At 50.5% G+C, this 25,487-nt stretch overlaps 1 protein-coding gene across 1 annotated transcript in view; it reads left to right on the top strand.

The window, feature by feature from the left end:
- The window catches only part of LOC127580917 (uncharacterized), a 164,473-nt gene that overhangs the window by 17,270 nt on the left and 121,716 nt on the right, over positions 1 to 25,487 (top strand). Inside the window, exon 2 of the mRNA XM_052034898.1 lies at positions 20,793 to 20,887. The gene's annotated coding sequence lies outside the window, so the exon portion shown is untranslated. The remainder of the gene's footprint in view (positions 1 to 20,792; positions 20,888 to 25,487) is intronic.

The following is a 25,487-nucleotide window of genomic DNA, read 5'->3' on the forward strand; positions in this document are numbered from 1 at the left end:
AGCTCTTGCAGAAGAAATTGAGGAGGGTCTTGCAGAGATTTCTGCTTCATCTCTGGCCACAGATGAGGTTTCCAGAGGATTGCAGAGCGGCTAATGTGGTACCAATGTTTAAAGAGGGTCGCAAAATCAAGTCAGGAAACTACAGGCTGGGAATGTGACATGGGTGGTGGGTAAGTTGCTGGAGGGGATTCTGAGTCCAGGATCTACCAACATTTGGAGAGACAGGGTCTGATTCAGTAAATCAGCACAGTTTTGTGTGTGAGAAGTCCTGTGCTTGACAAATCTTTGGAGTTCTTTGAGGAGGTAACCAAGAGGGTAGATGAGGGTAGGGTTGTGGATGTTGTCTACATGGACTTCAGCAAGGCCTTTGACAAGGTCCCTCATGTCAGGCTGGTCTGGAAGGTTGGATCCCATGGGATCCAGGGGCAGATAGGATATTGGATTCAAAATTGGCTCCTCAATGGTAGCATGATGGTCGAGGGCTGTTTCTCGGACTGGAGGCCTGTGCCTAATGGTGTGTCACAGGGTCGGTGCTGGGATCTGTATCTGACCGATTTGGATGTGAATGTACAAGACGTGGTTAGTAATTTTACAGATGATACTAAAACATGTGGTGTTGTAGACAGTGTAGAAGGTTATGAAAAATTACAGGGGGATATTGATCAGCTGGGTCTGTGGGCTGAGGATTGGCAAATGGATTTGAATCCAGATAAATGTGAGGTACTGCATTTTGGGAGATCAAACCAGGGTCGGACTTGTACAGTGAATGGTAGGGCCCTGGGAGTGTTGTGGAGCAGAGGAACCTTGGAGCGCATGGGCATAGTTCACTGAAAGCGACATCACAGGTAGACTTGGGGGGCTGAGTTACAAGCAGAGGTTGTGTCGATGAGGAGTTAATTTCCTGGAACATTGGAGATTGAGGGGTGACCTGATTGAGGTGTATAAGATCATGGGGGGCACAGACAGGGTGAAAGCCCACAGTCTTTTTCCCAGGGAGGGGGAGGTAAAAACAAGAGGGCATAGGTTTAAGATCAGAGGTGAGAGATTTAAAAGGGACATCAGGGCCTACCTTGTTGTGGCCTTGCACCTTATCGCACTGCACTTTCTCTGCAGCTGTGACACTTCACTCTGTACTGTTGCTGTTTTTACCTGTACTACCTCAATGCACTCTGTACTAACTCAGTGTAACTGCACTGTGTAATGAATTGACCTGTACGATCGGTATGCAAGACAAGTTTTTCACTGTACCTCATTCCAATGACAATAATAAACCAACACCAACACTTTATACACTTTAATGAGGTTGCCCTCTCAGATTCTGCTGCTCCAGAGAAAACAATACCACCCTGTCTAACCTCTCCTTATACCGAATGCTCTCTGATCCAGGCGACTCGCTGCAAAGCCTCCACATCCTTCCTGTAACGTGGTGACAGAACAGCACACCGTGCTCCAAACGTGCTCTACCCACAGCTTCCTGCAGCTGCAACCTGACTTGCACCATTTACACTCAACACCCGACCGATGAAGGGAAGTCAGCAGCTTGTTATCTACACCTTCAATCTGCTTGTGTGGCCACTTTCGGGGAGCTATTGACTTGCACCTCAGGATCGGCCTGTACATCACTGCTCCTCAGGGCCCTTTCTTTGTACTTTCTTTGTGCATTTGGCCTCCCCAAGTGCAACACCTCACAATTGTCCTGATTAAACTCCACCTGCCATTTCCTATCCGTGTCTCCGACTGGTCTGTATCCTGCTGAATCCGTGGACACCCTTCCTCACTATCCACAGCTCCACCAATTTTTGTCATCTGCAAACTGACCAATCAGCCCAGCTACATTTTCATCCAAATGACTGATTTGCATCTTATGAACAAAGAGATCCCGGCACTGATCCCTTGCGGAACACCACTGGTTCTAGACCTCCAGCCAGAATAACACCCCTCTGACTCTCTGTCTTCTATGGGACCATATAGAAGCAGAATTAGGCCACTCAACCCGTCGACTCTGCTCCGCCATTCAAACGTATCTGATTTTCTTCAACCCCATTCTCCCGCCTTCTCCCCGTAACCCTTAACCCCCTTACCAATCCAGAACCTATCAATTTCTGCCTTAAATACCCACAATGACCTGGCCTCCACAGCCCTCCCTGGCAACAAATTCCACAGATTCACCACCCTCTGGCTGAAGAAATTTCTCCTCATCTCAGTTTTCAAAGGGACGTTCCTTTATTCTGAGGCTGTGCCCTCTGGTCCCGGACTCTGCCACTACTGGAAACATCCTCCCCACATCCACTCTATCCAGGCAGTTCAGGATCCGGTAGGTTTCAATGAGATTCCCCCCTCATCCTTCTGAACTGCATCACACCCAGGCCCAGAGACATCTAACGGTCCCCACACATTAAGACTTGCAATCCTGGGATCATTCTTGTGAACCTCCTCTGGACCCTCTCCACGACCCAGAGCCCAAAATTGTTCACAATATTCCAAATCACGTCTTACCAACGCCTTATAAAACCTCAGCATTACATGCTTGCTTTTATCTTCTGGTCCTCTCGAAATGAATGCCAACATTGCATTTGCCTTCCTTATTACTGACTCAACCTGCAAGATAACCTTCAGGGAATCCTGCGCGAGGACACCCAAGTCCCTTTGCGCCTCTGATTTCAGAATTTTCTCCCCATTTGGAAAAATAGTCGACACCTCCCAGCCTGTTCAAGTCCTTCTGCAGACTCCCTACCTTTGTATTGTCCACAAACTTGGCCACAATGTCATCAGTTCCTTCACCAGATCACTCATGGATAAAGTGAAAAGTTGTGATCCCAACATTGACCCCTGTGGAACTCCACTGGTCACCAGCAGCCATCCTGAAAAGGATCCGTTTATCCCCACTCTCTGCCTTCTGCCAGTCAGCCAATCTTCTATCCATGCTGGTACCTTGCCTCGAACACCACGGGCTCCTGTCTTGTTTAGCAGCCCCATGTGCGGCACCTTGTCAAAGGCCTTCTGAAAATCCAAGTGAATAACACCCACCGACTCTCCTTTGTCTAACTTGCTTGTTACGTCTTTAAAGAATTCCAACAGATTTGTCAAGCAAGATCTCCCCTTAACAAAACCCTGCTGACTTCACCTTCCCATCCCTCAACTCCCCATCCCTCACCTACCCGTTCCTCACCTCCCCATCCCTCACCTCACCATCCCTCACCTCTCCATCCCTCACCTCCCTGTCCCTCACTTACCCTTCCCTCACCTACCCACCAGGGGCCACACAGCGGCTGATTAACCTACCAACCTGCACGTGTGTGGGACGTGGGAGGGTTCTGTAGCACCCGGAGGAAGCCCACGCGGTTGCAGGGAGATGGGGCAAACTCCACACAGACAGCGCCCGAGGTCGGGATCGAACCCGGGTCTCTGGAGCCGTGAGGCAGCGGTTCCACCTGTTGTAGCAGTGGGCTGCCCATCGAAGGATCTGTGACAGATGAATCGGTGAGAGTCGGATCCAGCTGCCTCTTCACTCGTGGACATTCTGTCACCTTCTGCCACAGGTCCAACCCTGCAGCCACGTCCTCCAGGGCTCTGCCCGCTCAGAGCTGGAGGTATTTCTCCTGGCACCTCTTCCCTCTCCCTCCCCGCCCCTCGGAGTCCACCCCTTGCGTGCCCCTCCCTTCCTCCGGTACTCCCTTCCCCCTCGCGCTCCCCTCCCTTCCCCCCTTCTACTCCCTCCTTCCCCACCCCCCACACTCTCCATCATTCACCATGGGTTCAAGAACTGCCCCCACCCCAAGTGACACTGAGGTCAGTATAAAGACAACTGTCGAGGTCGTCAATGGCCCTGAGTGAGGGGCTCCCCGGGGCAGGGCTCCCGGCCACTGGAATCCCTGGAGACCACTGCACAGTGAGTTACACTCCCCCAGAGCTGCTCTTCGTTCTCAGTGAGCTCCTCCTCTCCCACCCACACCACAGGGGGTTCGCTGGGAGATCCCAATCCCACTCAGTCTGCCGGGGAGCAGCCTCCGGCACGTCTTCCCCTTCTGTCTCCGCTCACGATACTGGTGGGGAAGGACACGGAGGGACATCCAGTGTCCAGCTCCAGGGCGTGGGCTGCCGCTTCTGCTGGCCCTCGGACAGAGCGCGAGGCATGTCGGAAAGAGCTGCCCCAACGTCCGGGCTGCCGATTCCTCCTCCGGGTGACTGCCCCTCCCTTCAGCCTCAGACCTAAAGCTGGGGGGGGCGGGGGTGTGGGGCAGGACCTGAGCCAGAGGCTGGCAAGGTGGGAGGGGACCAGGGAGGGGACGAGGTGGGGAAACCAGCGGGGTGAAATGATGAACGTGAACCATCTTGTTTTAAAAATGAGTGGTCTCGGACTGTCGCGGAGTCAGAGTGTGGGCTTCGGTGGGTGAGGGATCGGTGAGCAGCAATTCCGGCTCTTTCTACCTTTACTACTTTCATTCTCAGGAAATATCAAGGTGGGACTTCAGACTGTAGCCGAGAGCGAAATGGAGTCACAAGTGTAGTTGTTCATCCCTTTAATCAACAGTCGGTGGGAAGCTGCACCATTGATCAGGGAGAATGTCACAGCGACACTTCAAGCTGGAGGGCTCATCCGGTGAGACAAGATGGGTAGAGCTCAGGAATAAGAAAGGTGCAGTCATTCTGATGGGGTTACACTGTAGGCCTCGCAATCGTCAGCGGGAGAGAGAGGGGAACAGATCTGCAGGAAGATCATGGAAAGATATAAAGACGACAGGGTTGTTGTGGGTGACTTTACTTTCCCCGATGTTAACTGGGATTCCCTTCGTGCCAGCAGATTAGATGGGGCAGAATTTGTTAGGTGCATCCAGGAGTTTCTTGACACAGTGTGCGGATCGTCCGACCGGGGAAGAGGTCGAGACGTTGTAGTGGGAAACGAGCCTGGCCAGGTGAACGGGGTTTCAGTGGGAGAGCATTCTGGGGACAGTGATCATAACACTGTAAGTCTTGGGATAGTTCTGGATCAGAGGGAAGGGCTGCATTGGGAGAGGGCTAATAATCACAGCATTAGTCGGGAGCCGTGGAGAGTAGATTGGGAGCAGCTGTTATTGGGCAAATCCACATCTCACGTGTAGGAGTTGTTGAAAGAGCAGCTGGTGAGAGTTCAGCACAACCATGTTCCTGTGAAGATTAAAGATAAGGATGGCAAGGGGCAGACATCTTTGATGATGAGACATGTTAGAAATTTAGTCAGAAAGGAAAAGGAAGCCGCAATTGGGCAAGCCTCTTCAGAAACAGAAATGAAGCAGGATAGAACTTAAACAAGCAAATCACCAGGGCTAACAGGGACCATGAAACAGCCTTGCCGTGGAATTCAGGGAAATCCCAAGGCATTTTATCTGTACATCAAAAAACAGGAGGGTAGCCAGGGTGCGGGTCAGGACCACTCACGGACATAGCAGGGAATTTCTGCCTGGAGCCACCTTAACTGAACTCTCTGCTAGGCCATTAGATTTTGGGTGATGGGGGCTTGAGGTTATCTGTTAAAACCCCCAAACATTGACAAAGGATTCAAAATCACAGCTCGAAAATTGTGGACCATTGTCTGATACTGCTTCACATGGAACTCTGTTCCTCACAAACACAGCTTTCAGGAACATGAGAACTGCTTTGCTGGACATTGACTGCAGTGTTGCAACCTCTGGGTAATTGGAAAAGTAATCTGTTACAACAACATGGCTCTTCCCATTTCAGTCAAACAAATCCACTCCAACTCTGAAATACGGCCTGTCTGGTACAGGGTGTGGTGTAAGGGGTTCTGCTTGCTGCTTTGGTCTGTAGTTAAGGCATATTTCACATGAAGCAGTGGTCCGGCTGATGTCTTGGTTCATTCTTGGCCAGTACATCACTTCACGTGCTCTACGTTTACATTTTTCCTCCCCAGCATACCCTTCGTGTATCTTCTGGAGCATCTCCATGCGTAGTGACACTGGAATCACAAACCTGATCCCTTTGAAGACCATTTCTTTCACTACTGACAGTTCAGCTCTGCATGCCCAATAATCCTGAACACACATTGGACAGTCATCCTTTGCAGCTGGCCATCCTTTCCGTATTGTATCATTGAGTACTTTCATTGTTTCAGCTGCTTCTGTTGCTTTCCTAATCTGCTCTGTTCTATCCGGAGATACTAGAAGAGAGGTGACAATCATGTCAACATTGGCCTGTATATCTCATTAACCTGTTGGTCACTCTTTTCTGTCTTGTCGACTGCTCGAGGCAGCCCATCAGCAGCAAACATACATTTTCCCGGTGTGTAGATCATCTTCACATCATATTCCTGCAGCCTGATCTACATGCGCTGTATCCTCATGGGACAGTCATTCAGTGGTTTGGACGTAATTGAGACCAATGGTTTGTGGTCTGTCTCCACTTCACTTGCCCACAGATGTACCGATGGAACCTTTCACATGCATATGTACTGGCGAGAAGCTCTTTCTCTATCTGTGCATGGTTGGCTTCTGCACTTGTTAAGCCCTTGATGTATAGTCCACAGGTTGCCATGTGCCATCATGCTGCTGCAGTAGTACTGATCCAAGGCCGTGCCGGGACGCATCAGCTGATATCCTGATACACCTTTCTGGATAATAAAACTTCAGCACGGGCTCTTCAGTTAGGACCCTTTTCAATGTCTGGAAACACACTTCTTGCTCATGAGACCAAATCCATTCATCTTGTTGCTCAAGGAGTGACCTAAGTGGTGCTGACACTGTTGACTGTCGAGGGATGAACTTAGCCAGGTAAGTCACCATCCCTAAGAAACGTCTCACCTCCTCTTTGTTTTGGGGCCTCTCCATGTTTTCAATGGCTGACGTATTTCTTGGGTCAGGCTTCACTCCCTCTTCAGATATGACACCCCCTATGAAGATCAGTGTCTTAACACCAAACTCACATTTCTCTTTACTAATCCCCAATACAATTAAAATCAGTAATGAGACTCCACATGATAGATGTAAGTTTACAGTGTAACAGAATCTGTTCATTTGTAATTAAACCTTGATGGATTATTAAAATTGTATTCGCCGAAAAGTCTAGATACTATTAGAGTGAAATTTCTGAAAAAGCAGTGTAGCGTGGGGATCACCTTCCTGACTTCTGCAGTTAAGTACACATGTGATTGCAGGAAATTGCAGTCCAGTTTACAACTCGGCACTGATGAGAGCTCGTCATGATCGCCACTGAAAAATCTGAACTGATGTCTGCCCAATCATTATGGTTAAGAAGGTCTTCCTTCACATTATTGCCGACAGCTACAATAATGAAGCATTAAAATGTATTTTAAAAATTATTTTCTTCATCCACGATGCGACCTATTATCTTTTACCAACAGAGAGGTGGTTTATGATACTGTCTGGTTTATTCAATAGAGCACTTTAAACTTAGGCTCTTGACTCTGAGTGGATTGGATGAGTTTCACCTTCAAGTGCAGGGCTGAGGTAGGGATGAATGTGGAACAACTTCATATGAGAGGTTTGTCAGTCCAAAGCCAGAGGCTTTGTTTGTTCTAAATATTTCTGTACTGGTAATGGGAAATCAAAAATTCAGCCGGGGGAGATTGTTTCTCTCTCTGCTTCTTTCCCCATACATTGATTTCGCATTGTTACTCCCAGAAGAGTACGTTCATTTCAAATTCCTCTGCACATTAATTGTTTGAAGTTAATAGGTATCTCTTCTTACTTGCTCGTACTTGTTTAAAAAATATGTATAACTGTGCAGGAGAAATCAGTAGCCATATCGTACAGACTGTGCAATCTGGGCAAGAATTTGGATCCTTCAACTCGGATCGTCGAACCCAACAGGCAGACTAGCAAATAACAACGGGTCAGAATTAACTCTCACAGCTCTCAGATTGGACTGAAATTTCTTTGCAGTGTCTTTCCAGTTCACGTTCTGACACTTCACACTTGTAGCCTGATGATGTGTTCATTTGTGCCACTGAAGGACATGACGTCTCTGGTTCTCCACCCCCGAAGCAATGAAAGACGTGTCAATGGACAACTCTCTTTCTAAATGCTTACAGCATATGAGGTCAGGTGTCCGTGAATTAGCACCTTCCAGAATACTGGTGCTGCTTCTGATCTGGAAAGCTCTCCTGTTGTTATTATACACAATGAAGAGTGCATTCTGTCTCCCGTTGGCAAAGTATAAAACATGTGAAATAGTCTACGCTGGCTCCGAATTGGAGGGTGATTGCTGTTCTCCAGTCTAATCACTTGCAATTGCCATGCCCCACCCTTTGCTCAAGCCTGACCGATGCTGCTTATCCTTCTTTAAACATCTGGTGTGATTGTGTTTTTGTGTCATTTATAATGAATGCATTTTGTGTGTAATTTTACTCGATTCCACACAGATCACAACAGTGATGTACTTTGTGTACAATGAAAGCACAGACGACGCAGCAACGAAACCAAACTCCCCTTCATGGTCGTGCCAAATCTCTCATCAGAGATGGACCACTTCATCCAGACTTGATGTTGCTGGAAGTTTGTGGAGATAGATGGAGCTGCCCATCCAGTCCATGGAGGCCTGGCTCCATATTCTCTTTCCAGCTCACTGCTTTTCTTCCAACCCCACCCCAATTACAACATGATTTCTTGCTCTCTTTAAGGCAAAACCATTCATGCAGCTGCAACTTATTCCTCTTCCAGCTCTGGCCCACATCTTTCCTTCTTCCTTCATGGATTCCTTCTTCTTCAGCCCTTTGCCTCTCCTACCCATCACCTCTCAGCTACTTCCATCATTCCCGTTCACCTCCCCCACCCCCACCCCCCCCCAACCGAATGCACTAATTCAGATCCATTCCATGACTGGAGATCATTTGCTGACTTTCTATCCTAGACTCCTCTGCAGGAGAAACATGTTCCCTGCATCTGGCTTCTCAGGTCCTTTAAGTGTTTTATAAGTTTCAATGAGATCTCCTCTCATTCTTCTAAGGCAGAAGAAAACAGTCCCAGTCTTCCCAATATCATCACATACAGCAACCTTGTAACCAGTTGCTGCAGCAAGGTTTGGCAACCCGGATCTGCCTGCTTATGTTTGCTGAGTCACAGTCGGAAGGAAGACACATGACTTGCATGAGGCAGGGAGAATGTTTCCTCCTTAGCGTTGTAAAACATCACACGGTGCTTCACAAGAGGACAATCAGATGAAATTTCATGCAGGCAGTACAAGGAACCTTTAACAGGGATTGTACTGGAAGGGAGAGCATCCTTCAGGCAGATATTCCTGTGTCTAGGACCCAAATGATCCCAAGAGTGCTAATTTACAAGGATGTAGCCTGGAATAGGTTGGCCAGGCTGGGTCTTTATTCCTTGGAATGTAGTAGAATGAGGGGGTGACCTTGCTGATTCTGGCAATTTAACAAGCCTTTTCTTTATTGCTGTAATCGGTATTGGTTTGCTACTGTCACTTGTACTGAGGTACAGTGAAAAACTTGTCTTGCATGCTGATCGTACAGATCAATTCATTACACAGTGCATTGCAGTAGTACAGGGTAACAACAATAACAGAATACAGAGTAAAGTGTCACAGCTACAGGGAAGTGCATTGCAGGTCGACAATAAGGTGCATGGTCAAACAAGGTAGATTGTGAGGTCAAGAGTCCGTCTCATCATATAAGGCTACGGTTCAATAGTCTTATCACTGTGGGAGAGAAGCTGTTCTTGAGCCTGGTGGTATGTGTCCCCCAGCTTCTGTATCTTCTGCCTGAGTGAGAGGAGAGAGGATGACCCGGGTGGGTGGGGTCTTTGATTCTCTCTTCTCTCCTCTCCCATCAGGCAGAAGATACAGGAGCCTGAGATACAGACCAGATCGACAGTCTCTCCGAAGAGAGAGGAAACCAGCACCAGGGTGAGCGACTGGAGGTGCCTATTAACTCTTCTCCACCCACTTTTTGCACATCTCCCCCCATCTGTTCCTTCAACCATCCCACTCCACAAACATGATCCCTTCCCATGGAACATCTCTGGATCTTAACCCTGTTCCTAGGTTCTGAGGGATTGAAGGTCACCTTCCCCATCCCTTGCGCAAACTGACTTCCGTTCCTTGAGCTCAAGTTTCTAAAATAAGCAACAGGCTGATTCGTGGTTACAGACTGATCAACTTCCTCTTTCCCACATCCACCAAGTCTCTCTACTTCACTAAAAGTACGTCCTGGGTGTGTGTGATGGGACAGTGTAGAGGGAGCTTCACCCTGTGTCTGACCCATGCCCTGGGAGTGTGTGATAGGACAGCATAGAGGGAGCTTCACCCTGTGTCTGACCCGTGCCCCGGCAGTGTGTGATGAGACAGTTTAGAGGGAGCTTCACCCTGTGTCTAACCCATGCCCCGGGAGTGTGTTGGTGTGATAGGACAGAGTGGAGGGAGCTTCACTGTACCTAACCCATGTTCTACCTGCCCTGAGGATTGAAATCCAGAAATGCACCAGTGCAGAAAGTGACAGAGAGTGTGGAGAGAAGGAGTAAAACACAAAGACTCGGTCTCAGTAAAACTCACAGCGTGAGAAGGAGAGTGTCAGCCAGGAACAGATTAGCAGTTGTCCAGTGTTCATCTTTCTGGAGGAACAGTACCGTGGTCTGGTGGGCTACACTGGGCTTCTTCTCCCAGCGGCTGTGTGTCGGTGAGCAGTCTGCTCATGTGACAAGACAGGCACAGTATAGGATAGAGAGCCAGGCTGGGGGAGGTGTGACCCAACCCCCCGCCGCAAACTGCTCCTCACTCACTTCCCCCGCTCTCCCTTCCTCATCTCCTCCTCTCCCCCAACCTCACCCACCCCCTCTCTCAGGATTCTCCACTGACTGCAGAATCCCCCGACACAGGCACTGAGAGACACCTTTTTTTTATTTCCAAAAATAAACCTTACTCATAAAAAGTATATCGACAAAGGAAGAACACACGGTGCAAAATACAGAAGCTTAACGTTCACGTCTGTACATTCAGTGGTGTGAACCGTAAGGAGAGAGAAAAACACACAAACATATCACCATTGCCACTTCTGTGGCCCCCTGAGGTGATGCCCCTTTCATTGTTCGAGGTGCTACCCCACCCGACTCTGCATAATCCGTGTGCGGCAGCGGAAGGAGCCCAGACTGTGGTCTTTCCCTACCGAGTCTTTGCGTTGGCCGTGCCCAGCTTCAGTGTGTCCCTCAGCGCGCACTCCTGCAGCCGGGACTGTGCCAGTCACCAGCGTTCCCTTATAGACGTCTCGCTATGCTGGGAGACCAACAAGTTTTGGGCAGACCAAAGGGTGTTCTCCACCCAGTTGATGACCTTCCAGCAGCACCTGATGTCTGTCTCGATGTGTGTCCCCAGGAACAGCCAGTAGATCAGAGAGTCCTCTGTCACACAGCTGCTGGGGATGAACTGGGACACGAACCCTCACATCCTTCTCCGCACCCTCTCAGCAAATCCACAGTCTGCAAAGAGGTGGATGACCGTCTCCTCCCCACCGCAGCTGTCCTGAGGACAGCGTGCATTGAACATTGAGCACTACAGCACAGTACAGGCCCTTTGGCCCACAATGTTGTGTCGACATTTTATCCTGCTCTAAGATCAATCTAACCGTTCCCTCCCCCATAACTTCCTCTTTTTCTATCATTGATGTGTCTCTCTAAGAGTCTCTTCTTAAATATCTATAATATATTTGCTCCCACAACTTCTGCCGGCAGTGTGTTCCACACACCCACGGCTCTCTGTGTAAAAACCTTTCCCCTGACATCCCCCTTATACCTTCCTCCAATCACCTTAAAATTATGTCCCCTCATGTTAGCCATTGTCACCCTGGGAAAAAGTCTCTGACTGTCCACTCCATCTATGCCTCTTATCATCTTGTACACCTCTATCAAGTCACTTCTCATCCTCCTTCTCTCCAAAGAGAAAAGCCCCAGCTCGCTCAGCCTGTCCTCATAAGACATGCTCTCCAATCCATGCAACATCCTGGTAAATCTTCTCTGCACCCTCTCTAAAGCTTCCACATCCTTTCTATAATGAGGTGACCAGATCTGAACACAATATTCTAAGTGTGGTCTGACCAGAGTTCTATAGAGCTGCAACATCACCTTGCGGCTCTTGAACTCAATCCCTCGACTAATGAAAGCCAACACTCCACAAGCCTATTTAACAAACCTATCGACCTGCGTGGCAACCTTGAGGGATCTATGGATGTGGACCACAAGCTCCCTCTGTTCCTCCACACTGCCAAGAGTCCTGCCATTAACCTTGTATTCTGCCTTCAAATTCAATCTCCCGAAGTCTATCACTTCACACATCGGGATTGAACTGCATCTGCCACTTCGCAGCCCAGCTCTGCATTCTATCAATATCCTGTTGTAATCTACAGCAACCTTCTACACTATCCGCAACACTACCAACCTTTGTATCATCAGCAAACTTACTAACCCACCTTTCCAGATCCTCATCTAAGTCATTTATAAAAATCACAAAGAGCTGGGGTCCCAGAACAGATCCCTGGAGAATACCACTGGCCATTGACCTCCAGGCAGAATATGCTCCATCTACCACCACCCTCTGTCTTCTATGGGTGAGCCAATTCTGAATCCACACATCCAGTTGTCCCTGGATCCCATGCCTCCTGAATTTCTGAATAAGCCTTCCATGAGGAACCTTATCAAACGCCTTTCTAAAATCCATGTACACCACATCCACTGCTCTACCTTTATCAATGTGCTTTGTCACATCCTCAAAGAATTCAATCAGGCTGCCCCTCACAAAGCCATGCTGACTGTCCCTAATCAGCCTATGCTTCTCTAAATGCCCATAAATCCTGTCTCTAAGACTCTTCTCCAGTAATTTGCCCACCACTGAAGTAAGACTCACTGGCCTGTAATTCTCAGGGTTATCCCTACTCCCTTTCTTGAACAAAGGAACAACATTTGCCACCCTCCAATCATCTGGCACTACTGCTGTGGCCAGTGTGGACACAAAGATCGTTGCCAAAGGCGCAGTAATCTCTTCCCTAGCTTCCCGTAATTACCTCGGATATATCCTGTCCGAACCCGGTGACTTATCTATCCTAATGTTTTTCAATAGTTCCAGCACATCCTCTTTCCTCACGTCAACATGCCCCAGCACATCAGTCTGTCATACGCCATCCTCACAAACGCCAAGGTCTCTCTCACATGTGAATAGTCAAGCAAAGTATTCATGAAGGACCTCCCCTACCCGACTCCAGGCACACGTTTCCTCTTTTATCCCTGATCGGTCCTTCCCTCACTGTGGTCATCCTCTTATTCTATGATACGTCATCTGCAGAGGAAAGCTCTGACTGGGAGGGCACCTCTCACCACCTGCCAAGCCAGGTCTTTGTGCTTGTTGGTCAGATCTGGCGATGAGGAGTTCTGCCATATGGTTTGGACCGTTTGCTCCGGGAACAATCCCACACATTGCATAGTGTCCCTGTCCCGCAGTGTCTGAAGTACATTCCGTGCTGACCACTGCCTGATGGACATGTGGTCAAAGGAAGAAATCTTCCACAAAGGACAGGTGGTACTGCAATGTTCAGATGACTGGGACGTTGCAAGGTAGAGAGGCCAGTCCTGCCTTTTGCAGCACCAGGGACGGGTAGAACCTTAGCAAGTAGTAACACATGGTGCCCACATACTTGGGGTCCACACATCGGCTGATACAGCCACACATGAAGGTGGTCATCAGGATGAGGGCAACGTTGGTTAAACTTTTAACCCAATTCTCAGGGGACTTGTGCAGCGTGACCCCTCAGACTCACTCCATCTTCGACCCTCGATAAACTGGAAGATGTCCCAGGAGATTGCCGAGGCAGAGGAGCGGGGAACAGAACACGCCTGCACCAGGTACAGCAGCCCTGAGAGCATATCTCACCTGATGACCAAGTTCTTCACAGTTATTGACCAGAGAACATCATTTCCACCCGAGACAGAGGGACTGAGGGACACCGGTCAGTGTACAGATAACCTTCTGTGATTATGGGCGGGTGCAGAGGAATTCTCCGTGTTCTGTCCATCAGACCCGACCCTGTTACAGTCGGGACGTTTCTCTGTTTCACACTGATGACTGCTCCAGCCCTGCCTCCACACTGTGTCTTGTCTGAAGGAGGATGGAAATGCCCCCCTCACCCCAGGGTCCCTTCCCCCACTGAGCGGTCTGAGGGAAGGGATGGTGGGGGATCTGGGAAGGAGTGAGATTCCAACAGGAGTGAGGTGATCCTCAGGAGTACCCCTGAAGGACAGGGTTGGGGAGATCAGGGGCTGGGCTGTCCCTCCCCCAGCCTCTCTGTTGCAATGTTTTGTCCTTGACACCAGGGGTTGTGCCTTTCTGCCTGTGGTCACACCTCCTCTCAGCCCAGCATCCTGTTCACACTGCGCCTCTGCACTCTCACCGCCAGACCGGACTGCTCACCACCAGAGACTCGGGGAGGGGAGAAGACATCTCTATCTCAGTACCCCGTTCACCCGTCCTCGAGAGAGATGGATACTGGGCAGCTGCTGACACTCTGGTTGACTCTCTCCATCTCTGTCCGTGAGTTTTATTTAAAACAATTCTTTCTGTTTCACTTCCCTCCCTCCCGGTTTCCGTCACTTCTGCATACGGGACCGTTCTGTATTCAATGCTCTCAGGGCAGGGGCAGAAGAGTTTGGTCAAGCTCCCTCTACACTGTCCCATCACACACTCCCAGGGCACGGGTCAGACACAGGGTGAAGCTCCCTCTGCACTGTCCCGTCACACACTCCCAGGGCAAAGGTCAGACACAGGGTGAAGCTCCCTCTGCACTGTCCCGTCACACACTCCCAGGGCAAAGGTCAGACACAGGGTGAAGCTCCCTCTGCACTGTCCCATCACACACTCCTGGGGCAGGGACAGCTGGACAGCACCATTTATGGTTGTGGGAGTGTTTTTTGTATCTGGCTGTAGTTGTCTCTCCTGTGGTGGCTCTGTGTGCGAACAGCTGTCTGCATCTGGAGCTGGAATCTGAATTTTAGCCGTCAGGAAGCTGATTAATGGAACGGCCAAATCCCTGTGATGTCAGGAAGGTGCAGTGAGGGTGTGATCATCTGTAACAAATTGTGGGTGGGGGGCTAGGACAGTCCTGGTTAGGGATGTGAAGCAGGGACTGTGCCTGTCTCTGGGCAGGGTGAGGGGTCTGGAGATTGGATCGCACTGTCCAGGTTCTGAGTGAGAATGCTGGGAAATCACTGCAACCCGGAGTACATGAGGTTCATCCCATTTCTAGGTGAAACCACCCACTGTCACTCCGGGCAGGACATCTCCAGTCGGGATCCACACAGCCATGTCTGACTTTTCCCATCACCAGTTCTGCTGCAGGGCTGGACATCAACCTCAGATCTCAGTGGGAACAGTCAACGGATAGTGAATCCCAACCTAAGGAGGCCACGGCCCCTCCAGTCTGTACCATCTCTGTGTAAATTGGAGCCCCAGGTGCAGGAAACTGCGGTTCTTTGTCAGCTCACTGCAAACAGCTCTGGTATCTGCGTTCCCCATTTGTGCGCCACTTAAAGGGCAACTCTGCTGGCAGGGGGAGGATTCATGGCAGCTCCGGGACACACTGGACGATCTTTACACATCCTCCAGAGAGCAGTGACGGAGACAAGGACAGGGTGTGAGAAGTACAGAGAGAAAGACTCTTCCAAAACAGAGGTAGAGAGAGGGAGGAAGAGGCAGAGGGAGAGGGAGATGCAGTGAGACACACACCACACCCCACACACACACCACATCTATGGAAACTGACAAATGGAGAGAGGCAGTGGGAAGGAGAGGCAGAGAGTGTGGGAGAGAGAGAATTCGACACACAGATGAGGTGAGGGAGATGAGGTGGGTGAGGGAGAGCATCTGAAAAGCTGTGGGTGAAAATACAGGGAGAGAAACGGACATGAGCTCTGTGTGAAGATACAGAGAAACAGACAGATACTGAGCCAGTGAGAGAGTGGTGAGTGAGACATGTCTCTGACCTTGCTGTATGTGCTCACTGTTCTGTGTGCAACACTGCTGCCCATTCCCCTGTCTCAGACCACTGAGTGGTTCTGAGGTCTTTTCCCGCTGCTTTCTGTTGTTCCTCTGACCATCCACAAAGCTGCAAACTTCCAAATAAAGCTTCTTGACGTGGCGAGAAGACCCCTGCCCGCACTGTGCTCTTTGCCATTTGGGCAGGATCACATTTTAACATCAAAGCAGAAGCTGCTGGAAATTCTCGGTGGTCAGTCAGCATCTGTGGAGAGAGAAGCCATTGCTGTTTCCGGTACGAGTCTCTTCATTTGATGGGCTGCAGAGCAGTGGTGCAGCAGGTGAGGAGATGGAGTCAAATACAGAAGGTAAAGTCAGCAGGTGCAGTGGGCAGGGCAGACAGAGGCACAATGAGGCACGTGGGGGGACTGGGAGGCTCAACTGCTTCCACCTTGTTGCAAGGAGCCTGACACACAAGACTGATGAGCTTCGAGCACTGATCGCCGCGTGGGAATATGATGTTATTGCACTCACAGAAACGTGGGTGAAGGAAGGGCAGGACCGGCAGCTCATTGTTTCAGGGTCGAGAAGTTTTAGGGTGAGAGGTGGGAAGGTGGAAGAGGAGGGAGAATCGTAACATCGACTGGGGAAAACACCTGGGCAGTGCTGCGGGAGGATGTCTTGGAAGGCTCTTCCAATGAGTCCATGTGGATAGAAATAAGAAAGGGGCGATCACTTTGCCGGGGTGAAACTGCAGGAAAAATTTAGAGCAGGAAGATGTGTGTGGAAAGGCCTTTCAGCCCATCGTACTCAGTACCATCTGCTATCCCACAGCCTGAAACAGGATCCCTCTCTCCCTCTCTCTCCCACTCTCTTTCTTCCCCTCAGTTCCTTGAGCCCGTCCATTCTCTGTCCGTCTCTCTCTCTGTCAATGTCCTCACACACTTTCTCTCTGTCCCTGTCGTTTCCCGTCTCTCTTGGTTTCATTCACATCGTCTCCTGGTCTCTCAATGGCTTCAGTCTCTCTGTGGATCTGTCTGCCTCTGCCTTTGTCTGTGTTGCTGGCTGTCTGTCTGTCCCTATTTCTCACCACAGATTCTCTCCCTCTCTCTAAATATATATATATATAGATAGATAGATAGATATATAGATATATATATATCCTAAGTCAGCTCCATTCTCTGCTTCACTTATCTCTCCACTTCTTCACCAGAAATGTTCTGAGCCTCTCTCACTTCCTTCCTGCCGCCATTTGACGCAGTGTTTTACTGATCCCTCAGCCTGTGAGAACCAGCTCACCGCACCCTGACTGCAGCTCCCGACCCCCACGGGAGCTCTGGGGGTTCAGACACATCAGCTCTTTGACAGATAAAATTAACAGACTCCAACTCCTGTCCTCACTCTGCTCCTACAGGATGTCACCAGACCGGAGAGACAGCTCCCTCAAACACAGAGAGACAGAGAGAAATGGAGGGAAACAGAGAGAGACACCGGGAGACAGAGACAGAGAGAGAGAATACATAACCCACACCACCACACTGTTTCAGGAGACAAACTGCTCAAGGAACTCAGTGGGTCAGGCAGCATCTGTGGAGTGAAATGGACAGTCGACGATTCATGTGCACCAGATGGAGGGTTTCGATCCTCAAACCAGATGAAGGGTCTCGAACAGTTTGTGTGTTGCTCCAGATTCCAACATCTGCAGTCTCTTGTGTCTTCAGAACACTTTGTTGTGTTGGGACAGTTTGTTTGGTCCAATCGGATTCCAGCAAGGACGTTGACAGGGTCCCACAGGTCAGGATGGTGCAGACAGTAAAAGCCCACGGGACCCGAGGGAGAGGGCAGATCGGATCCAAACTGGGCTCAGTGGGAGGAAGGAAAGGGGAGCCGGCCATTTGGTCCAGGCACCGGGGTCAATCCTCACCTCAGGAAATGTCTGCGTGGAGTTTGCACGTTCTCCCTGAGACAGTGTGGGTTCCTGCCACATCCCAGAGACGTGCTGGTAGGTTTCTTGGTGACTGCAAATTACCCCTCGTGCTGGTAAATGGAAAAAAATGGTGTGGAGGGACACAAGAGTGTCTGCACAAAGGTTCTTAAAGGTGCAGCAGGTCAGTAAGGGGCCGGAGAAAGACAAATGGGATCTATGTATTTATTCCTCAGGATCTGGGCATCAGGGACAAGACCAGCATTTACTGCCCATCCCCAGTTACCCCGGAGGAGGTTTGGGAGAGCCGCCTTCTCCAACCACTGCAGTCTCTCTGGTGAAGGAGCTCCCACCGTGCTGTTGGGGAAGGAGTTCCAGCGTTCAGACCCAGTGAGGGTGAAGGACCGGTGACAGATTTCCCAGTGAGGAGGGTGAGGGGCTTGGAGGGGAACCTGCAGGTGGTGGCGTTCCCCTGCACCTGCTGCCCTTGTCCTCCTGGGTGGTGGAGGTGGTGGGTTTGGGAGGCGCTGTAACAGTAGCCTGGGTGAGTAACTGCGTGCATTCTGTGGACTGTGTACCCTGCAGTCACTGTGTACCAGTGGGGGAGGAAGGGAGTGATTAGGGAGGTGGACGGGGAGCCGATTGAGCGGCTGCTTTGTCCTGGACGGTGTCGAGCTTCTCGAGAGTTGCTGGAGATGCAGCCACCCAGGCAGTGGAGAGTGTTCCATCACACTCCTGGCTGGTGCCTTGGAGATGGGGGAAAGGCCTTGGCCTGTCAGGAGGTGAGTCACTCCCCACAGGATACCCAGTCTCTGACCTGCTCCTGTAGCCACGGTGTTTATGTGTCCAGTCCAGTTGTGTTTCTTGTCAGTGGTGACCCCGGGATGTTGACGGTGGGGACTGGGCGATTGGAATGTCAGTGAAGGTCACGGGGAGGTGTTCAGACTCTCCCTTGTTGGAGATGGTCACCGCCTGGTACCTGTGTGGTGTGAATGTTACCCGTCACGTCTCAGCCAGTATCTGAATGTTGTCTGGCTGCAGGCAGGCACGGGCTGCTTCACCTGCTGAGGTGTGAATGGAACTGAACATTGTGCAGTCACGGGTGAACATCCCCACTTCTGACCTCAGGATGGAAGGAAGGTCACTGATGAAGCAGCTGAAGGTGGTTGGGCCCAGCACCCTGTCCTGTGGAGCTCCTGCACTGATGTCCTGGGCCGGGATGATTGACATGGAAACATGGAGGATCATAGAGGATTCAGTCACGGAGTCCATTCAGTCTGATCATGGCTGATCCTCTGTCCCGTGATCACATTCCCAAGCTCTCCCTATTCTCCTCCATGGACTTTGTGTCAGGAAATCTGTCTGCCTCCTTAATTACATTCAGCAACTCATCCACAGCCCTCTGTGTCAGAGAATTCCACAGCCTCACCACGTCCTGGGTGAAGACATCCCTCCTACCTCAGACTAACGTACCTTCCCTCTCTCCTGAGACTGTCCATCCTGTCGAGCCTTGTCACAAGTTTGAATGTTTCAGTGAGATCCCCTCCCATTCCTCCAATGAACACAGACCTAGTTGACCCAGTGTCTCCTCATACAACAGTCCCACCATCACAGGGACCAGACTGGTGAACCTTCGTGACAAGTATATCTATGTCCAGGTAAGGAGACCAGACCTGCACACAGAACCCCTGGTAGGGCCTTACCAGGGCCCGGTGTAACTGCAGTGAGACGTCCTTGCTCCGTACGTGTGATGAAGACCAACATACCATTTGCCCCCTCAGCTGTTTGCTGCCCCTGCTTGTTTCAGTGAGCAGTGGACAAGGACACCCAGCTCCCTTTGGACAGCAACGTTTCCCAGTCCATCAGCGTTTCAATGATACTTTGCCTTCCTGTTTTCCCCATCAAAGCAGAGAACTTCAGATACATCCACATTATTCCACATATTTGCCCATTAAACGTCCAAATCGTCTTGAAGACACAAGAAATTCTGCAGCTGCTGGAATCTGGGGCAATGCACAAAAAGTGCTGGAGGATCTCAGCAGGTCAGGCTGGAAGAGAGTTCCAAAGTCTTCATCCTCCAACACACTTTCACTTCACTTCTTCTGGGGGCAACACAGCAGTTTAATAAATGTTCCAGTGAACCCGTTCAATTTAAACAGAACTAACTGGGAATAACTGCGGGAATGGGATTGATGGGATTGTTCTGACATTTGGCATTGACTCGATGGACCGAATTGCCTTCTTCTCTGTTGTGAGAAACATGATATGAAAATGGGCACAAAATACAGAACGGGGCCACAAAATCTGTCCCAAAACCGAACGTGTTCAGAGACCCAATGAGGGACATGTGATACAGCTGTGAATGTGCTCCCTTGGTCAAAGGAAATAAAGTCAACAGGGAGACCAGCCCTCTGGGGAAGGGAGGTTAGGTTCTGGGGAAGGGGGTAGGTTCTGGGGAAGTGGGGGTTAGGTTCTGGGGGAAGACGGGGTTAGCTTCTGGGGGAAGGGGGGTGAGCTTCTGGGGAAGGGGTGATGTTCTGGTGAAATGGGAGGGTCACCCCACCGGACAAGGTGGAGAGTGTGACAGGGACCGGGGGTGGGGTGAAGGATAAACATCGCATAAACGTGGGTAGGAAATGGGGGTGGGAAGAGGGTGGGGAAGGGAAGGAGGCAGCTCCAGGGATGTCTCGGGTCAGACGGTACAGAGTGTGCAGGGGCAGCCGGTGACCTGGGGAGGGGAGGTGTGGTCTGGGGCAGGGGGCTGGGTCCCTCACAGGGACGGGAGCAAGACGATGGGCCGCATGGCCTGCTGCTGTGTCTGTGATTCTCCCAGCTCTGATTCCTCCTCCAGTCACTGAGCTCACCTGCTGACTGTCTCCTCTTGTCTCCTCAGCTGCGACTGGGGCTCCCCCTCGCACTGTGAACGGAGCTCTGGGACACTCGGTCTCCTTACCTCCCGGGATCCCAGTCGGACCGGACGTTGCTGAGGTTGAGTGGATGCGGACATCACCCAGAACCAGGATAGTGAAGTACTCGAAAGGGCACATTGAATACTCCGGTGCTGAGGAGTACAAGCGACGGGTAACTCTTCATCCCGGGGACTTCAGTCTGGAAATCCGTGATCTGCGGAGAGAGGACGCTGGTGATTATGAGATGGATGTTACAGTGAGTTCAGGAGCTGAGAATAAAACGACAGTGCGACTGGAGGTGTCCGGTGAGTGAGACTGCCGCGGAGGGACCCGGGTTTCACCGGTTCCTGAAACACCCCGAATTAATGGGTGAGGGCAGATCCTGTGCGTTCCCCTGTTTACTGAACCCCACTGACTGCCAGTGTCCAGAGCTGGGGGTCACGGTCCCAGTGTAGTGGGGCTGAGGCAGTGCCAGGCTGGGGGACACACCCACCACATCCCCGGAGACTGGGCCAGGGGCCGTGAAGGATCGAACCGTCAACGGGGAACCTCGTGGCTCCGAGGCCGGAGGAGCTGAGCACACGGGGAGGGGGGAACGGAGGGATGGGCCGATAGGGTGGGAGGGACTGGTGTGGATGGGCCGAACGGTCTGTATCTGTGGGTGACGGAGGAAGAAATAACGGAGACTGTTCCCCGGAAGACCGGGCGGGACTGGGGTGACCCCGGACCTCTCTTCCCCCGGCTCTCCAACGTTAATGGGATGGTTAACGGGGCCCACAGTTTAAATGCGGGGCAGGAAAGGGGACCCAGTGAGGGGAAATGGGGCGGGAATCAACGGGTATTTAATGGGAGCGAGAAACGGGGTCCCGGTGAGTTTACAGGGGGCGGGGAGCGGGGTCCCGGTGAGTTTACAGGGGGTAGGGGAGCGGGGTCCCGGTGAGTTTACAGGGGGCGGGGATCAGAGCACCTTGGGGTGAAGGTTGAGTTGGACCAGACTTGGTGCAGATCCAGAGACAGAAACACTCAGCGGGTGAGGCAGCCGATGTGGACGGAGCAACACGGGGAACGTTTTATGTCGGGGCCCTGAGGAGAGCTCTTCTGATGTGGAGATCCTCGGGTGGGGGGGGGGGGGGGGGGGTGGTCGGCGGATGAGCTGCTGAGCACCGGGAAAAGTTACATCTTGTTTGGAGGAATCAGGGGCGATGGAAACGCGAGGGCGCAGCTCTACAACGGAGGGGGCGGACGGGGCAGTGGGCACAGGTGGGGGGGGGGGGGTGCGGGGTGTGGGGAGGAGGTGCAGGGTGTGGGGAGGGGTTGAAGGGTGTGGGGAGAGGGGGTGCATGGATTCGGCGAGAGCAGGGAGGGCACGGCGAGTGGAGGGAAAGGGGTTTGGGGAGAACTGGAAGCTTCACCCCAAACTTAGTTACGTTTTTCCATATCTTTTTATTAGGGTTTTAAGTATAAGAGTTTTCAATAGGGTTGTAATTTAATAGAGTTCGTGTTTTTATAAGGTACTTCTATAAAGGTTGTAAAAGTTTTAAGTGGTAGAGTGGGGGCTGGACTGCGCAGGCATGGCGCGGGCAGTGGGTCTCTAGCAGGTAGGGGCTGACTATTTGAAACTGAGTGTTGGTTGGTTAATTGGAGGGAGGGAGTACTTGGGATAATCAACAGAGACAAATATAAGGAGGGGTATCTGAAGAGGAGCGGCCAGTGTGTGAGTGGCTCAGGGTAGAAGTGGAGCTCTTGAGGCTTTGGCTCGAGAGGATTCGGCGATCAGAGGCTGAGGAAGAGCTTGTGCCCAGAGAGGTAAGGCTGGGTAAATTCCTTTCTTTTGAATACTTAGAAGTAGGTAGTGATGGCAGCAGTTAGAGCAGTTGTGTGCTCTGTATACAGTATGTGGGAAGTCAGGGACAGCACACTTGTCCCTGATGACCACACCTGTAAAAGGTGCATCAGCTGCAGCTCCTGACAAACCGAGTTAGGGAGCTGGATGAACTTCGGATCAGTCAAGAGGCAGAGGCAGACGTAGGAGTTTCAGGGAGATAGTCACCCCTAAAAGTCAAGAGGCAGGTAGCCAGTTGACTGTCAGGAAAGGGAAAGGGTACAGACAGAAAGAGCAGAGCACCCCTGTGGCCGTTCCCTTCAACAATAAGTATACCATTTTGGATACTGCTGGTGGGGATGACCTACCAGGGACAAGTGGCAGTGGTCCTGTCTCTGGCACTGAGATAGGACCCTCAGCTCAGAAAGGAAGGAGGGAAAAGAGGAGGGCAGTAGTGATAGGGGATTTGATAGTCAGGGGGACAGATAGGAGGTTCTGTGGGAGAGATCGAGAATCCCGGATGGTCTGTTGCCTTTCTGGTCCCAGGGTCCGCGATATCTCGGATTGAGTTCTCGATACTCTTAGGAGGGAGGGTGAGCTGTCAGATGTCGTGGTCCATGTCGGGACCGATGACGTGGATAGGAAGGAGGAGGAGGTCCTGCAGAGACAATTGAGAGAATTAGGTGCAAAGCTGAAGGACAGAACCTCCAAGGTTGCAATTTCAGGATTGCGACCTGTGCCACGAGCTAGTGAGGCTAGAAATAGGAGGATCATGCAGCTAAATACGTGGCTAAGGAGATGGTGCAGGAGAGAGGGCTTCATGTTCCTAGACAATTGGGCCTTGTTCCAGGGAAGGTGGGACCTGTTCCGAAGGGACGGTTTGCACCTGAACTGGAGGGGAACTAACATACTTGCGGGTAGGTTTGCTAGTGCTGCTCCGGGGGGTTTAAACTAGATTTGCAGGGGGAGGGGAACCGGAGTGTTAGAGCAGATAGTAAGGAGGAGGAAGATAATGGACATGTGAGGACTGCAGGTATAGACAGAAACAAAAGTTTTGTACGTGATGGAAATGTTCTCAGGTGCATCTATTTCAATGCAAGGAGTATTGTAGGTAAGGCAGATGAGTTTAGGGCGTGGATTGACACGTGGGATTATGACATTATTGCTATTAGTGAGACTTGGATGCAGGAGGGGCAGGACTGGCAGCTTAATGTCCCGGGGTTCTGTTGTTTGAGATGTGACAGAGGGGGAGGGATGAAAGGGGGAGGAGCGGCATTACTGGTCGGGGAAAATATGACAGCTGTGTGTAGACAGGACAGCCCGGAGGGCTCGTCTACAGAGGCCATATGGGTGGAGCTGAGGAAGAGGAAAGGTGTGGCCACACTAATAGGGTTGTATTATAGACCGCCCAATAGTCAGAGAATTGGAGGAAGAAATCTGTAGGGAGATAGCAGACCGATGTACGAAACAGAAAGTTGTAATAGTTGGGGATTTTAACTTTCCACATATTGACTGTGACTCCCACACTGTGAAAGGGCTGGATGGCTTGGAATTTGTCAAATGTGTTCAGGAAAGTTTTCTAAATCAATATATAGAGGTACCAACGAGAGAGAATGCAATACTTGATCTCCTATTAGGGAACCAGGCAGGTCAGGCGACAGAAGTATGTGTTGGGCAGCATTTTGGGTCCAGTGACCATAATGTCATTAGTTTCAAGTTAATTCTGGATAAGGACAGGTCTGGTCCTTGGGTTGAGGGTCTAAATTGGAGAAAGGCCAATTTTGTGGAAATGAGAAAGGATCTAGGAAAAGTGGATTGGGATAAGTTGTTTTCCGGCAAGGATGTGTTCAGTAAGTGGAAGGCTTTCCAAGGTGAAATTTTGAGAGTGCAGAGTTTGCATGTTCCTGCCAGGATTAAAGGCAAAGTTAACAAGCATAGGGAACCTTGGTTTTCAAAAGATATTGGTGCTCTGGTTAAGAAAAAGAGAGGGGTGTACAGCAGGTATAGGCAACTAGGAACAAATGAGGTATCTGAAGAGTATAGAAAATGTAAGAAAGTACTAAAAAAGGAAATCGGGAAGGCAAAAAGACAACATGAGGCTGCTTTGGCAGATAATGTGAAGGTAAACCTGAAGGGTTTCTACAAGTGTATGAAGAGTGAAAGGAGAGTGAGGGACAAAATTGGTCCCCAAGAAGATCAGAGTGGACGTCTATGTGTGGAGCCTCAGGAGATGGGGGAGATCTTAAACAGTTTTTTTGCATCAGTATTTACTCAGGAAACGGGCATAGAGGATACGGAAGGAAGGGAAACAAGCAGTAGTGTCATGGAATATATAGAGATTAAAAAGGAGGAGGTACTTGATGCTTTACGGCGAATAAAGGTAGATAAATCCCCCGGGCCTGACAAGATATTTCCTCGGACCTTGAGAGAGACTGGTGTAGAAATTGCAGGGGCCCTGGCAGATATATTTAAAATGTCCTTAACCGTGGGTGCGGTGCCGGAGGACTGGAGGGTAGCTCGTGTTGTTCCATTGCTTAAGAAAGGCTCGAAGAGTAAACCAGGTAATTACAGGCCAGTGAGCCTGACATCAGTAGTGGGTAAATTATTGGAAGGTGTTCTGAGAGATCGGATATACAAGTGTCACGAACCAGCAACAATAGAAACACACTGAGCATGATTCAGTGTTAAAATCTATGTTATTAATCACTACTTATGATAATACGTAAAATAAAAGTAAAAATGTTAGTATGTTAGAATTCAATAAAAAAAAGTTAAACCTTGAACGTTAACCCCTAAACTAGACTCTTTGTGTGTTTGTGGCAAAGTCCCAAACTCCAAGTTCCTGAATGGTTCTTAA

This window comes from Pristis pectinata, chromosome 20, assembly GCF_009764475.1.
Source record: "Pristis pectinata isolate sPriPec2 chromosome 20, sPriPec2.1.pri, whole genome shotgun sequence".
Taxonomy (NCBI): Eukaryota; Metazoa; Chordata; class Chondrichthyes; order Rhinopristiformes; family Pristidae; genus Pristis; species Pristis pectinata.